Source organism: Heptranchias perlo, chromosome 37 (assembly GCF_035084215.1).
Source record: "Heptranchias perlo isolate sHepPer1 chromosome 37, sHepPer1.hap1, whole genome shotgun sequence".
Classification (NCBI taxonomy): domain Eukaryota; kingdom Metazoa; phylum Chordata; class Chondrichthyes; order Hexanchiformes; family Hexanchidae; genus Heptranchias; species Heptranchias perlo.
The window spans coordinates 5,487,734-5,501,715 of record NC_090361.1 but is presented as its reverse complement, the minus strand read 5'-3'; the positions used below and the strand labels follow the sequence as shown (position 1 = coordinate 5,501,715).

The 13,982-nt window shown below is 44.3% G+C and overlaps 1 non-coding gene across 1 annotated transcript; it reads right to left on the bottom strand.

Annotated features, from left to right (window-relative positions):
* Nucleotides 1-201: 201 nt before the first annotated feature.
* On the bottom strand, nucleotides 202-286 carry trnar-ucu (transfer RNA arginine (anticodon UCU)). The gene is given in 2 exon segments: nucleotides 202-237; nucleotides 250-286. It is a non-coding gene; the product is annotated as a tRNA-Arg (tRNA).
* Between the last annotated feature and the right edge of the window lie 13,696 nt (nucleotides 287-13,982).

Here is a 13,982-nt window from a genome sequence, read left to right as displayed (position 1 = left end):
ATTTTTAGAATTATTATTAAAATAAGATTTAATATTCCACTCGCCCATCCAATAAAAATAACCTTAACAAGGAATAAAACACTGGGATTAATTATTTTTCTCTTTTTGTGAACCTAATCAATTTTAAAAAGTATATATTTAATTTATATAAAATAATTTGAATTCAAATATTTTCGCACAGAATAATGAGGCAAAAGATATCGACTCCGCCGGGACTCGAACCCGGAACCTTTGAATCGCTTCACCCGCTAGAAGTCCAATGCGCTATCCATTGCGCCACGGAGCCACCTGTTGGAGCCAAGCTGGAAATACCATACTCATACTCAACATCCATTTTTGGTTTGTTGCTTGTAAGCTTTAACATCACATTTAAAACTCCATTTCTGGTACCTGTGGGATTTTAATTTTACCTTCGGTTGTGCTTCTCGTCCGCCTCGCTTTTCTGTAACAAATGCTGTTTTTTTTCCCCCCCCCCCCCCCCCGGTTACACGTGAGGGATTGAGGCCGGCGCCCTACTCGCTCCAGCCGCTAGGAGATGCCGGCCGGCCGCTTTCTTGGAGGCAGGGAGGGGGGCGGGGCCGCGAGCCGTTGCTGTGGGCAACGCGTCCGTTGATGCCAACGGCTCGCTCCTCGTTCAAAATGGGGAGCGCGCGCCGCGGCCGTTGGAACGCTCGGGGGTTCAAAATGGCGTCCAGAGCCTGGGCGGGTAAGGTCCAATTTACAGCACAGGAACAGGCCATTCGGCCCAACTGGTCTATGCCAGGGGTTTATGCTCCAACTTCCTCCCCCCCCCCCCCCCCACTTCATCTAACCCCATCAGCATATCCTTAACAACCCTCCGAGATCTCTGCGCTCCTCCAATTCTGGTCTCTTGCCCATCCCCGATTTTCTTCGCTCCGCCATTGGCGGCCGTGCCTTCAGTCTGGAGTTGGAAGTCAAGCTCTGGAATTCCCTCCTTAAACCTCTCCGCCTCTCCTCCATTATGACGCTCCTTAAAACCTACTTCTTTGACCAAGCTTTTGGTCACCTGTGCTAATATCTCCTTATGTGGCTCGCTGTCAAATTGTGTTTGATAAAGCTCCCGCGAAGCATCTTGGAGACGTTACGTTAAAGGAGCTATATAAATGCAAGCTCTTGTTGCTGTTGAACACCTCCGTTCAGTCCGCAAGCATGTCCCTGAGTTTCCGGTCGCTTGCCACTTCAATTCTCCATCCCACTCCCACTCTGACTTCTCTGTCCTCGGCCACCTACACTGTTCCAATGAAACTCAACGTAAGCTCGAGGAACACACCTCATCTTTCGATTAGGCACTTTACAGCCTTCCGGCCTCAACATTGAGTTCAACAACTTCTGGACCTCTCTCGTGTTTCTTTTTTGTTACTTTACTGTCCCATTACCACCCCCCTTTTACCTTGTACCATCATCCCTTTTGCCATTTAGTCACTTCTGCCCTCCACCATATCACATACCTTTGTTCTTCCCCCTCCTCCCCTCCCTCTCCATTTTCCCTGGTTCCGTACTTGCTTATAAACTGTTCAATCTCTAACTTCTTCCAGTTCTGATGAAAGGTCATCGACCTTAAACGTTAACTCTTTCTCTCTCAACAGATGCTGCCTGACCTGCTGAATGTTTCCAGCATTTTCTGCTTTTATTAAAGCATATTCTTCTATTCCTTTCTTCCTCATGTACTTATCTACCTTCTCCTTAAATGCAAGTAGGCTTTTCGCCTCAACTAGTCCTTGTGGTAACGAGTTCCACTTTCTAACCACTCTTTGGATAAAGAAGTTTCTCCTGAATTCTCTATTGGATTTGTTGGTGAGTATCTACCTGTTAATAAGGAGGCAGGAAGACTACACCTCTCAGAAACATGTCAAAGTACTTCATATACAATGAATTTATGATACAGCTGACACCTTTTCACCACTTCCAACCACACCATGACTGTCTGATATCAAATCACGGATGACGCCAAGTTTCCTCCAAAATGTAGCCATTGTTTTCAGCCTTTGTCATAAATTCCATTCCCTTACTACATTTCACCCTCCTCCCCAGTCACTTGCTCAGGCTGAACCAGACCGTGCAAAGCTATGGTGTCCTATTCAACCCAGAGCTAAGCTTCAAACTTAATATCCAATCCATTACCACGACCACTTCTTTCCATCTCCACAACATCACTCACTTCCACCCCTATCTTATTTCTCCACATTTTTGACATTTCTAGTCTTGATTCCTCTAATGACTTCCTTGCCAGTCTCACACCTTCCACAAACCCACTCACTTGTCACCTCTGTCTTTGTTCACCTACTTTGACTGTCTCTTCTCCAATGTATTGAATTTAAAGTCCACCATGGTCTCATCCCACCCAGCCTCTCCAACCTCCTCCAGCCTTATACCTCTCACTGTATCCTCCGCCTTTGTGCATCCATCCCCACTCTTTCACCCCACGTTTGGTAGCAGAAACTTCAGCTGCCTCAACCAAATTCTCTAAAATTCCCTCCCTAAACCCCTCCACCTTTCTATTTATTTCTCTACCTTTAAAAACCTTCTCAAAACCCATCTTTCTGACTAGGCTTTCAGTTACCTGCTCTTTCTCTTGTTTCCATGTCTAGACATCAACTAAAATAACCCAAGTCGTTCAGGGTTTCACCCCAGGCCCCACATATTGTCTCCTTGTGGATCCTCAGTGACCAGGGTCTGTAGGACCTTCCGAATATCATTTTCTGGACCCCCATTTTTGGAAGGATGTAAATCTCAGCATTTTGACATGTTGCCGTCTTTGCAAAAGGGGCTCGCCCTAGAATTCCTTCCCCTTTACATCTCATTCATTTGGTGCAAAAATATAACCTGGATCCCACATGGAAAACTAATCAGAACAACCTGTCTTGTTTTTATCTCGCTAAATCCCAACATTTCCCTAAATTTGATATTTCCAAAACCAACAGATTAACTATCTGAAAATTTTAGAGCTATCAAGTTTAGGGAAGTGTTCGGGCTCAGTGACTCGTTAAACTCAGTTTTTGGGGGAGAGAGGAGATTGTCACAGGTCCCTCAATAATCCCAGTTTTACAAATCCCTCAATTGCACACTTTTTTCTTTGCGTGTACAGTTTTGTGTTACAGTTTTTTTTAGCTGCTATATTTTAAAAAGCTAATTAAAATCTAGTAACGTCATTGCCAAAATCACCGGAAAACTGTTATTTAAACCACCTAACATCTGGAACAAGGCAACTTCCTTTAAAGGGCCAAGAACAGAAAGTAAGAAAGAAAGGGGTATGGACATTCAGATAAGATATTATGGGGGGGCCATACTTGGCAAGGACCTTCAAGCCTGTGGTAGTCAGACACAAGATCAGAGTCTGATACTTTTCTCGAGCGTGTGAATCTCTTGTCTATGTAGAGCTTTTATATTCCCACAGCTTAGCACAGCACAGAAAAATTACCTTTCTTGCATGCTCTGCACTGTGTGAAAATTTTGTTTTGAGTAGGCAGACGGGACCATTCCACCAGGTGGTGCACATGACCAAAAGAACTTTCCAGAAGCTGTAGCACAGCAGCAGCTGAGTGGAAGCAAGTCCTCAGTGCGTTGTTAACCTCTCTGCAAGGGGGCAGAGGACCCCAGGGTAGGAAGGAAATGGATTTGAATGTTTCAGTTGGCATAGCAACAATCCTTATTTATCCTGCTAGGAAAGCAGGTACAGATCTGCATGATGCACGAATGGTAATCACAAACTGGTTGTACATTGATGGAGTTTAAACCCTTGAGATTCATGAATCAGCAAAGAAGGAGGCCGTTTGGCCCATCATGCTTGTGCTGGCTCTTTGAAAGAGTTGTCCAATTAGTCCCACTCCCCTGCTCTTTCCCCACAGCCCTGCAAATTTTTCCCCTTCAAGTATGAAAACAGCGGGCCCATCAGAAGGAGCCTGCGAGTGCAGTCAAAGAGGCCCTGGACTTGGGGGAAGCTTGCTGTCTGCACGAATCCCAGAACCCAATCCTGTTTTCGTTTGTCCACAGGGAACGTGCCGAAAGTGTGAGCAAACACGACATCAGTCGCCTGCTTGATGCAGGCATGAACTGTAGCCTAACCGATGGTCCCCTGTTGCAGCCTTGAATTTGCCAGAGACAAAGAAGTTCAGGGCCATAGTGACTTTAACTGCAATGTGTCATCTGTGGCAGTGAGTTTCATGTCTTGTTGCAGGAGGTGACACAGATCTGTGACAGTCACCCTTATGCATTGCTCCACAGAGAAGTGCAGGTATGTTGACCAGAACCTATAAACTCTTGTTAGGAGGGTAAAACACTGCTACAAGTTAGCCTTTTCTAGCTGGTCTTCCTGCAGCTACAACTCCATGTGCTCCTCCACCTGTTGTTGCTGCTCCACTTCCTCTAGCCAGAATGGAATAGCTAGAAGGATGACCATTTTGAAAAAAATGAGTTGCCAGTATCCCCTTAAGATTTCAGGAAGGTTGTCCAGCCACTAAAACAAAAAGCCTGAAAGGGTGGTGGCAGCAGATTCAATAATACTTTCAAAAGGGAATTGGATAAATACTTGAAGGAGAAAAATGTGCCGGGCTATGGGGAAAGAGGAGGGGGAGTGGGACTAATTGGATAGCTCTTTCAAAGAGCTGGCACAGGCACGATGGGCCAAATGGCCTCCTCCTATGCTGTATCATTATATGATTCAAGCACTTTAAAATCAATTAATTTGCCAAAATAAGCGACCAGCAAAATGTCTCCCAAACCTTTGCAGCGTTTTAAGTGAGAGCAGGTGAGGATCCCTTTAAGTAGCGCTGGAAATGGCCGCCTTCCGACCTGTACGGCCCATTTTTTGTGGGCGCGGCGAGGATGTAGCAGATTGACGTGAAAAATCACGTTGGCGACTTAGCTGTATCATTTGACTCCCATTTCCGTATTTTAATGAGGCCCCCGCCTGTATCTGGCAGAAACGCTGGTCGCTTAAATCACCCGATAAACAGCCAGTGATCACCTCTGGTCTATGGGGTGGGTAACATTTCCACAAGGGGTCCATCAGGTGGGTTCGTACAGTAAGGGGCGTAACACAGAAAACAGAACATCAGTTCCTACATTTGGAGTTCAGAAGACAGGACCCCCTGACAGGACGAAGAGGCAAATTATTTGTTTAGGGAGAGGGAAAGAACACAAAATCTAAAATATATATTTTCTGGAGAAAAAAAAACAAGCTAATATTAAAGCAATCTGAGTTTGTTCCACTCCCAATGGCAGATAAAATAGCTGATGCAGGAATGTCATTTATACTTAAGCATTATCACCAACAGTTATTTTAAGCCTTAAGGGTACAAGGTTAAATACTCGAAATTTGGACGCCAGGCTCAATAATATTTTTGGTAAGTGGACCTGCGGTCAAAGTAATTCGGTACCCTGGATTACCTGCTCGGGTTCCACTTTGCACTTTGAACCTACAACTTTCTGACTTAGAGGTCACAATGCCACCAACTGAGCCCAAGTGACTCATTAGAATGGAATTGCACAATCTTCCCACTAATTATGTTTTGGTTCTATTATAAGTACACTGGGAATTGTAGTTTATTCGGGATCAGTAAACAATGGATTTGTATTTCATTAATAGCAAATTAAGCTAATTATAATGTTAAATGCAAATCAACTTTACAAAACTGATTTCATTGAAAGCATTTTCTTAACTTTGTTACTCTTGCTTTTTCCTCACTCACCATCTCCTGAAGCCATTGACTCCTTGCTGGGATACTGAGGGTTAGATACCCTCCTATATCTCACTCGAGTGGCCATTCATGTGTGAGGTTATTCAGCTGTGGGTAGCATTACAGGTGACCCTAATTCTGTTTGCACCCCACATCCATGCAGTGACACCAGATACAGGAGAGCTCAGTGGGTAGCACTCTTGCCACTGAGTCAGAAAGTTGTGGGATCAAGTCCCATTCCAGAGACTTGAGCACATAATCTAGGCTAACACTCCCCAGTGCAATACTGAGGGAGTGCTGCACTGTCGGTGGTGCCATCTTTTGGATGAGATGTTAAACCAAGGCCCGTCTGCCCTCTCACATGGACGTAAAAGATCCCATGGCACGATGTCGAAAAAGAGCAAGGGAGTTCTCCCCGGTGTCCTGACCAATATTTATCCCTTAACAAGCATCACTAAAACAGATTATCTGGTCATTACCTCATTGCTGATTGTGGGGCCTTGCTATGTGTAAATTGGCTGCCACATTTCCTACTTTACAACGGTGACTACACGTAAAAAATGTGTAAAATAACTGTAAAGTGCTTTGAGACGCCTTAGGTCATGAAAGGCGCTATATAAATGCAAGTCTTTCTTCTTTCAAGCGTTTCTACCCGACTGGCGGAAACTCGGCGAGTAAGTAGACAAAATTGCTCAGGTTATTTACCTGCCCTGGAGCCTCAGGGAGCTGACGTTTGCCGATTTTAATTGGGTCTACTTGAGCAGGCGGTAAGGACACCCGCTCAAAGCGGGCATGGTCCTTGATTACATATGTATGTCGGTTCCTGATGAAAATTTTAACACGCCGGCCTGAGCGGGGAGCAGCAATGACTTTCCCGCCAGGTGAAGACGGAGGGGAAGAGGATCGGGGCCAAAAGAGCCCCGCACAGGTAATTTTTTCTTGTGGAAGCAGTAGTGTGCTCCTCCGGGCCCCACAAGGAAGGTTTAGGGCCTCCCCTGTCACGGACTCAACCACCCTACCCAATCGCGAGACCCTACTCCACCCCCCCCCCTCCCACCAAGGGATAGCCCCAGCAGCCTGTGGTTCTCGGGCAGCCTCTGGGCCGCGCAATTTGTCCTCACTTCCAGCCCGGAATGGGTGGGATGTTGGCCAAATCAGGCCTCAGGCGTGGGAAATTGACCAGTTTTCCAATCACAAACTCAAGAAAGTGCTAGTGCCAACTGTAGCGCCCCCTACTGCTGCTCTAGTTTAAATCAACCAACTCAGCATAGTAGAGGGATTAAACCTGGCATCTTCCTCTTTACTTGTTATAGATTAAACTATTTTTTATTTGTTGAGCTACTATCTAGTGGGGCAAAAGGTTTTCTTTTTACATATAGACTTTTAAACACTAATAGCTGACATTTTTTGAAGCAAACCAAGGGTAAATAAGGTAATGTGATTGTTACTACACCAACTGAAGCATTCAAATCCATTTCCTTCCTATCCTGGGGTCCTCTGCCCCGTTGAATAATCAATACATTAGGGCAAAGAAGTTGCGCCTTTGCTAACATTTACTGTGTGGCTTCCTTATTTTATACTCACATCTACTGGCTTCTGGCTCCCAATTCCGTTCAAATAACTTTCCAGAATCCATGCTGTTACCTTTCCCTCAGTAACTGGTGAACAAGTGACAAAGTTAAGAGGTCCCTAATCAGTTGTGAGTCCAGAATCCGTCCAGAAGGTCCTGCCACCTACAATCAAAGCCCTTTAACTAAGGCCAGGAGCCTTTTAACCAAGGCTGGCTCATTCTTGCCTAGTTTAGACTTGCAGGTAGCTCAGCTTTGATCAATTTGGGTCTTTTCCTGTCATTGCTGTGAGCCAACTATGAATGGTATGTGGGGTAATGTATTAACATGTCGTCTGCGCATGACACTTAAAACTGTTTTTAGACACCAGAGCATCAATTTCAGCCTCGAACTATCTTTAAAGTATCTCTGGAAGTAGTATCTTATTTGTTTACTAAAGCAAGATGCAATTTCATCAAAATTGCAACTCTTGCATTCAACAAAAATAAAAAGGACACATGGCTTGTTTCTCTAAATGAGAAAAGGGCTTGCAAACAGTCTTCTGTGAAATGAGATGCCCTTCAAAAGACCCAGTAAATGTCATTACTACTTTAATATGTCTAACTATTTTCCCCCAAAAGTTTCCTTTTTCCAAGAATTTTTGTCCTAATGGATTTTCTGAAAAATAGAAACTCTGTAAATTGTACACTGATTTTTTTTTTAGAACATGCTGATTATTATGTAACTCTTGCTTTTCCAAAGCCAAAATATAGTTGCTCAGACGTCATGATGAGTATCAGTGTTCCCATCAGTAGGGGGTGGAGGGGTTGAGGGATAATCTGACACATATTCTACAGAGACTCCCACAACACAAACTTTCCCACACTCCCAGCTAGCTGGGAGGTGCACGCTTGCCATCATTTTGATTCAAACAATTATCATCAAAATAAAAAAGTGAAATGGGTAATAAAAAATAACACCACCAATCGTGTTCTATTAATACTGGTGGTGGGCCTCCCGTGGAATTGGTCACGGTAAGTTGGAGGATGAGCTTGTCTTGTAGGAACAGGAGCATTATGCCATCCAATGGACAATGTATCATTCTGCTGCTAACTTAGATCTGTGCCAATCTGGCCAGTCCCATTGTGGCCACAATGTCTAATTGCTGTAAACAGTCATATCTTGAAGTCACCTCAGGTGGACGTAAAAGATCCCATGGCACTATTTCGAAGAAGAGCAGGGGAATTCTCCCCGGAGTCCTGGCCAATATTTATCCAGCAACCAACATAATTAAAAGCAGATTATCTGGTCATTATCTCATTACTATTTGTTGGACCTTGCTGTGCACAAATTGGCTGCCTACATTACTACAGTGACTACACTTCAATTGTACTTCATTGGCTGTAAAGTGCTTTGGGACGTCCTGAGGTCATGACAGGCACTATATAAATTCATGTTCTTTCTTTATGGGTAGTTTGAGCTCTGCAACATAGTGATGATGTTTGTTGATAACTCAGCCTGTCCCTTATGGCCACTGCTTCAAAATGGCAAATCCAAACAGTTGGTAGCAAACTGAGCTGAGATCATTCGCAGGGCAATGGTAACCACTTGTAGATTTCAGACTCCAGATCAACGACTGTCTTTCTTTAAAAATATTGTTTTGTATCTGTAAGAAAGCACAATGCTGATATATGGAGTGTGACATCTGGAGTGTGATGTACATGTGCTGAATATAAGACTTCTACGTTTTTACTGGCAGATCTTCTGTGGTGATGCTCATGGTGGTGGGTGTTATAAGTTCGGGTCTATCGTAGATACCTTCTCAGGTTCAATGGTGTTAGTCACTTCCATAAGTAGTCTGAGCCATCCACAACCTTATTGTGAATGATTGCATTGACATCTTGGCTTTGACTGAAACTTGGCTCATGGCTGGTGACACTTTGACCCTTAATGAAGCCTCCCTGCCTTGCCTGGCCCGCCCAGCCCAAACTACCAAGGTGGCGGTGTGGCCTTTTCAGACACACACACACACACACACACACACATATACACACATAGATCATCCTTTTATGTAACTGTGAGCCCGATGGTATTTGGACCATGTTCTGGAAACTCTTAGACATCAGATTTCACCTATCCTGCAACGTATGCTATGCAATTTCAAAGAACTTGTGGCTTTCATAGTGTTTCAAAACCATCTATGTCTTACTAAGATGTCCTGCACTTTACAAAGTTTCCAGTCTCATTGTAATGTGGTCTCCTTGAGTTTATTCTGGAATAGTGGTATTGAAAAGCAAGTAATCACTTGAGTGCCTTTAGCAGTGGATTTGAGAGCAGCTGTCTTTTTCCTCCTCTAGACGTTCTCCCATTACCCACCCAAAGGGGGCAGCTCCTGTAGGACTGTGATTCCACTAGCACACATAGCCTTCACTATTGGAATGGGCTTGAGGGGCTGAATGGCTTACTCCTATTCCTATTTTCCTATCACAGAGAAGCAATTGTTCTCCATTTGTGAGCCTGGACAGTAAATGTTGCTGGCTATTCAACTACTGGGGGCATCACGACAAGCCCAATCCGGTTTCACCCATGGATTATATATTTACAGTAAGACGGTAGTCAGAAGCAGCAACTCTCCCTGATTTTATTCCCTCCCTAGCCTAGGGACACTAGGTTGAATTACATGCACCTTCACCACCACTCCAACTCGGATAAGCTAAGTCAGAACAGGGGTATCAAATTTGTGACGTACACCTCGAAAAGAACATCCCTACTTAATCATCGGGGGAACACTGCTGAGTTATATTTAAGCCTGGCTGAGTGACTGTGAGGATAAATTAAGGTCAGCGTGAAAGGATGACACTTGGATGAACTTCCACCACTTTTCCTGTTCTCATCTGAGCTGCACAGCTCTACTCTGCTGATGCTGCTGCCGTTAGAGGCTTTTGAAACTCTCATCCTTGTTTTCAAATCCATCCATGGCCTCACCCCTCCCTATCTCTGTAACCTCCTCCAGCCCTACGATCCCCCGAGATCTCTGCGCTCCTCCAATTCTGGCCTCTTGTGCATCCTCGATATTCTTCGCTCCACCATTGGCGGCCGTGCCTTCAGCTGCCTGGGCTCTAAGCTCTGAATTTCCTCCCTAAACCTCTCCGCCTCTCCTCCTTTAAGACGCTCCTTAAAACCCCTCTCTTTGACCAAGCTTTTGGTCACCTGTCCTAATATCTCCTTATGTTGTTCGGTGTCAAATATTGTTTGATAATCGCTCCTGTGAATACTTTGGGACGTTTTACTACATTAAAGGCACTATAAAAATGCAAGTTATTGCCGCTGTGGTTATTGCTGTCCCCACAAATCACTTGCTCGATGTTGATTTCAGTGGAGTTTTGGAAGGTGAGACACAGTAAATCTTTGCAAATATTATTAGGCAACATATGCTGTCATATCCTGATATATTTCCAGAATTGCCAGGAAAAGGTGGGCCCATTGATTTGATATGGCATTATTGTGTTCTTCCCTTGTGCCTCTGAGTTACACAGTCCCGAGTGTGCTGTGGCTGTAAAGGACGTTTCAGGTTGTTGCTAGAACAACCGGTTTGAGAGGCACACAGCACTAAACCAACCTCCTGGTACCGATCTCCGCTGTTCGTTTTCTCCTCAGACGCCATTTGGGAATGTGTAAGTCCATTTTCTGCCTATTTGTTCAATGTAATGATGGTATTAAGGGTCTCTGTTTCATTGAGCAGCAACTGATATCTGACTATGTCAGATCAATGTGCTCAGTGGGACAGAGGGAGGAACCAGTGGACCTGATGGCAGCTCATAAGACCAACAAAAGATGGACCTCTACTGCCACCAGGACAACCAAGGTTGGGGCCTCTATATTCCCAAGTATAGTTATTGTCAGGGAAAACTGGGCAATTGTTGTTGGCTGCATGAGTACAATAATGTAGTGGTTACATTACTGGACTAGCAATCCAGAGTCCTGGACTAATAATCCAGAGTTCACATCCCACCATGGCTCTTTGGAAATAAAAAGCTGGTATCAGTAACCATGAAGCTGTAGGATTGTCGTTAAAAACCCAACTTCTTTACTACTGTTCTTTAGGGAAGGAAGCCTGCCGTTCTTACCTGGCCTGGCCTACATGTGACCCCAGTCCCCACACAAAACGTGATTGACTCTTAACTGCCCTCTGGTGTGGCCCAGTGAGCCACTCAGCTGTATCAAACAGAAGGTGGCCCACCACCACCTTCTCAGGGCAACCAGGCATGGGTAATAAATGCCGGCCTTGCCAGTGACGCCCACGTCCCAAAAATGAGTAACAAATAAAAAATTCTAACAATGTAACAACACGTTAAAAAAAGGCAGGGCTGTAGGCTGAGGTGATGCAACCAGGTGAATGTAATAGAGCCTGTTGTAAAGCTGCCGTTCCCAGTCTATCTGATTCAGACTTGTCTCTTTTTTAGCTGTCGATGGTAGTCATGATGTGGAGATGCCGGTGATGGACTGGGGTTGACAATTGTAAACAATTTTACAACACCAAGTTATAGTCCAGCAATTTTATTTTAAATTCACAAGCTTTCGGAGGCTACCTCCTTCGTCAGGTGAACGATGTGAAAAATCTTTTTTAGCTGGCAGATCCACTGCCAGAACACTGAATTCCTACTCCACTCTCAATTCAATCTTAGTACCATCTAATACCTGTTACAACCACACGTCACATTATCAAACGGACACAGCCTCACAAAACGGGGTTGAAATTAACTGTAAACTGTCTCATAGATTCATGCAGCACAGAAGGAGGCCATTCGGCCCATCATGCTGAGCCAGCTCTTTGAAGGAGCTATTCAATTAATCCCACTCCTCCACTCTTTCCCCAAATCCCTGCAAATTTTCCTTTTACAACGGTGGTTACATTTCAGAAGTACTTCATTCGACGTGAAGATCTTTGGAACGTCCTGAGGTCGTGAAAGGCGCTATATAAATGCAAGTCTTTCTTTTCAAGTATTTATCCAATTCCCTTTTGAAAGTTACAATTGAATCTGCTTCCACCGCCCTTTCAGGCAGCGCATTCCAGATCATAACAACTCACTGCGTAAAACAATTTCTAACCTCATCTCGCCTCTGGTTCTTTTGCCAATTATCTTAAATCTGTGCCCTCTGGTTACCGATCCTCCTGCCAGTGGAAACAGTTTCTCCCTATCAAAACCCTTCATAATTTTGAACATCTCTATCAAATCTCGCCTTAACCTTCTCTGATCTAAGGAGAACAACCCCAGCTTCTCCAGTCTCCCCGCCTTCCTTTCTTTCTTTTTTTGCTCAAGGGTTTTAAAACATTAAGTGATTCAATCGAATAGTTCAAAGAGACTGATTTCGAGAAGTAAACTTGATCATCAGTAAGTTTTTAAAATTTGACTGCTGCTCCCCGTCTAATGGATCAGCTGCTAAAGGCACTCTCTCCAGTGTGGAACTGAGCTGCCCAGACCAGCAACGTTTAGGGTTCGATCTTTGACCTATGCCGAGTTAGATGACCTCAGTGTGGGTTGCAGGGGGAAATTTGAGTCAGGGTTCCAAATCCTGATCACTGTCATGTGACTCCTCCCCTCCCAGAAGTCGCTTAAGTTACACAGAATTACATAGAATGTACAGCACAGAAACAGGCCATTCGGCCCATCAGGTCTATGCCAGTGTTAATGCTACACACAAGCCTCCTCCCACCCTACTTCATCTAACCCAATCAACATATCCTTCTATTCTCTCTCATATACTTACCTAGCTCCCCATTAAATGCATCTTTGTTTGTCACCTCATTTACTCCTTGTGGTAGCGAGTTCCACATTCTAATCACTCTCTGGGTAAAGAAGTTTCTCCTGAATTCCCTATTGGATTTATTAGTGACAATCTTATATTTATGGAACCTAGTTTTGGTCTCCCCCGCAAGTGGAAACATCTTCTCTACATCTGCCCTATCGAACCCCTTCATAATCTTAAAAACCTCTATCAGGTCACCCCTCAACCTTCTCTTTTCTAAAGAAAAGAGCCACAGCCTGTTCAGCCTTTCCTGATAGGGATAACCTCTCAGTTCTGATATCACCCTTGTAAATCGTTCTTGCACCTTCTCCAGTGCCTCTATATCCTTTTTGTAATATGGAGACCAGAACTGTTCACAATACTCCTGGGTCCAACCAAGATTTTCTACATTTAACAAAACTTCTCTGCTTTTCAATTCTATCCCGCTAGAAATGAACCCCGGTGCTTTTTTTTGCTTTTTTTTAATGGCCTTATTAACCGCGTCTGGGGAGTTCAGGATTGGGATCAGTTGTGACGATTCTAATAGTTGAATTATCTGCTGACGCTCACACATGAAAAATGGTTGCTTGGAAGAGGTGGGCCACTGCCACCTGTCGAACTAAACGGCAGCAATGGGTGAGAGGAACTTCGGGGGAAAAAAAGCACAATCTCTAACATTCACCATCGTCTGCCAGATTGCACCAGGGGTTGCCAACTCTGGTTGGACGTATTCCTGGAGGCCTCATCACATGACCTCCAGCCTCCAACCGCCCGCCCTGTCAAACAGCCCTTTTCTTTTAAATCCTTTGCCAATATTTTTATAACTAACAAACAAAAGTGTCCTCAAAGAAAATGAAAAAGTACACACAATATTTTTTTAATGGCCTCCTAGGATTTTACTCGCAGCAGTGTCCTGGAGATTAATCTTTAATTCCTCGAGACCCCAGGGCAA